We start from the raw sequence: 3,218 nt of genomic DNA, 5'->3' as shown, positions 1-3,218 counted from the left end.
TAAAAAAGAAAAAAAAATCAATGAATCTTCTATATGCAAAAAAGAGAATATGGAAGAAAATTATTTAAAGAAGGGGAAAAATTTACCCCATTTTATTTTCAATCTACCCAGTTTGTTCAAACAGCCTGGAGATTTCCTTCTTCTCACCTATCAAAATGTCAATCATCTTCCACATGGCTTCTTAGAACACCGAACCTGTTCCTGTTGTTAGTTCCTCTAACCCCCATAGCTTTTACCTTAAACTGACTACCATGGACCTTACACATTGATTAAGAGGTCCCTAAGAGGACGTGCATAAACACTCCAGCATGCCTACTGCCCCTGTCCTACTCTCCCCATTTATATGTACTCTTTATATGTGTTTATGGCTATGTTTCCTTTATTTATTTGTGTGATTTTTTCATGTCTTTTTATACTTATTTCCTTGTACTTGTTGGCAATTTAATTAATTACTTTTTTAAAAAAAGATCAGATCTGAGGTTCCATATTGTATATGGAGATATACATTAATATGATTTACATATTGATTGGGATAAAAAAGCCCCTCAGTCCAGATTTACTTACAGATTTTTCAGACAGAATTTACACATGTGGTTTTCAAATCATTTTGCTGTTAAGCAAGATAGATGATGGACTGATCCAAGTTTTATTTACTTTTCAAAGGTTTTTAGGGAGTAAGTCAGTTCAGCCCATCCCTTACTTTGATTTGAAATAGTGGCAGGAACAACCAACTGACCACATCAAAGTAGGAATGCAGTTGAAAATATGGAGTCTCAGAGAAAATCTGGGAGGGGAGGCTTTCAGTGAACAATGTTTACCCTTTTATGTAGTGAAGGAAGGACGACGCGGCAGCCAGGGTTCAACAACAGAACTACTTTATTCTAAGCTGACAGCGATTCAAAGAACACAACGCGCGCCAAAAGGTATTTATACGAAAACAGTTAACCAATCACCGGCCGGGGACTAGGCAGCAACCGCTGACGTCAGTCCCTCGGCCAATCAACTATAACCCTATGCCGGCAACACCCTCTGCTGCCTTTCAGCCACTCAGAAGGCAAGAGGCTGTTGCTGGCATCATGAATATTAATTGGGCATGAATACTTAACACCCCTTCCCCCCAGTTCTGCGCATGCCCGAAACGGAGCATGCGTAGTCTTGGAGGTATGCTGGGCGGCGCCGGACCCGGCCAGATCTTCTCATTGCAGGGGCAGTCGTCGGCGGAGGAGGACCTCCTCGTGGTAGCTCCTCCCCAAAGGGAGTGGAGCTCCGAGGCACGCCATTTTGAAAAGGCCCAGAAGGCGGGCTCAACTGCAGAGGTAGGCTTGGCCGTGGGGCCGCGTCACCAGGCGTAGGAGGAACCCTCGGAGGAGTGTCCTTGGGGGTGTGATTGTAGGCTTGCGAGTTCCCTAGGACGGGTTGAGATGTTAGTTCGGCGTCCCTGCAGGTGGCGCTCTGGTAGGTAGGGCCTGGTGTGGCGAAGGCCCTTGTTTGCGGTCCCTCGGCTTGAGTGTTTTGTGGTTGGCACAGGTTGAGGCCTGGAGTGGCGAAGGCTTCCCAGGGCGACCCCGGTATTGCGGTGTTGTCTTTCGGGGAGTCCTGGCTGCCGGCTTGCGACGGGAGACGCCTCCTTAGCTGATCCAGGTGGCGTCTCCATTGGGATCCGTCAGCCAATCGGATCCTAAAAGAACATGGGCCGGTCAGGGCAATGATAGAAGCTGGAACCCATCTCGGCTCCCCCGCAAAGGAACGGGCCCACACGGGATCCCCTAACTTAAACGAACGGGGAGGGAGAACCCCCAGATTGCTCGGCTGATCCCCTGAATAGAGCGGGTGAAGCCTATCCAGGGGAGTCCGCAGGCGCCGGCCCATCAAGAGCTCCGCGGGGCTTTTGTTGGTGATTGGGCAGGGGGTGGAATGTTGGCTTAGCAGGTAAGCTGCCACCCTCGCCTGCCAGTCGCCCCGGTCCATGCGGCCCAGCGCCTCCTTCGCTGAGCGGACCGCCCGCTCCACCCGGCCATTGCTAGCCGGGTGGTACGGGGCTATGGGCGCGTGCCGGATCCCTTGCTCGGCCAAGAATTCCTGGAAAATGGTGGACGTGAACTGGGGCCCGTTGTCTGAAACTATCACATCCGGCAACCCATGGGTTGCGAACAACTTTCGTAAGGCCCTAACCGTGCTCTCGGCTGTGGTAGAGCCCATCAGGACCAGCTCTACCCACCGGGAGTAGGCGTCCACCACAACCAGGAAGTTCTGGCCGTGGAAGGGACCAGCGAAGTCGATGTGGAGGCGGGACCACGGGCCTCTCGGAGCCTCCCACTCGCGAGCAGGCCCGGCGGGGGGGTTGGGCCTGGACACTTGACAAGTCGTGCAGCGGCCTACATAGGCCGCTATCTCTGTGTCCAGCAAGGGCCACCAGACATAGCTGCGGGCCAACGCCTTCATCCGCGCTATGCCCGGGTGGTCCTTGTGGAGCAGATCCAGAACTTGTGGCCGAAGCGCGGCGGGGATCAGCACCCGATCCCCCCAGACGAGACAACCCCCGTGGAGAGAGATTTCTGCCTGGCGATTTTTAAAGGGCCGAAAGCCCTCTGCCACTTTGTCTGTTGGCCATCCCCTCAAAACCCAGGAAGCGACCTGGGAGAGGATTGGATCGGCCTTCGTGTGGGCCGCAACGTCTGCGGCCGAGATTGGAAAGCCGGAGGAGGCAATGGAGAGGACGGAGAGGGCTGGCACGGGGGCGGTGTCCATCTCCGGCAGCGGGCAACGGCTTAGGGCATCCGCATGCCCCAGCTGCTTGCCAGGATGATAGAGCAGCGTATAGGAATACGCTGCGAGGAACTCCGTCCAGCGAGTCATTCAGGGGGGCAAGATGGCAGGGGTCGGCTTGTCTCCCGCCAAAAGCCCAAGGAGCGGCTTATGGTCGGTGACAAGAGTAAAGTGCCGACCGTAGAGGTAGTCATGGAACCTCTTAATCCCGGACACTGCAGCCAGAGCCTCCTTGTCGATCTGGCTGTAGTTCCGCTCCGCCGAGGAGAGTGTCCGGGAATAAAAGGCCACAGGGGCCTCTGAGCCATTTGGGAGGACATGGCTCAGGACCGCCCCTAGACCAAACGGGGAGGCGTCACACGCCAACGTCAGAGGCATCCTGTCATTATACTGAATCAGGACTGCCGATGACGTCAGCGTCTCTTTGACAGCCGCGAACGCATGCGCTTCGC

This window comes from Thamnophis sirtalis, unplaced genomic scaffold (assembly GCF_051295495.1).
Source record: "Thamnophis sirtalis isolate CommonGarterSnake01/CBP01778 unplaced genomic scaffold, rThaSir2_p1.2 scaffold_4, whole genome shotgun sequence".
In the NCBI taxonomy this organism is placed as follows: domain Eukaryota; kingdom Metazoa; phylum Chordata; class Lepidosauria; order Squamata; family Natricidae; genus Thamnophis; species Thamnophis sirtalis.
The sequence above is the reverse complement of the archived record's forward strand: the minus strand, read 5'-3'. Positions refer to the sequence as shown.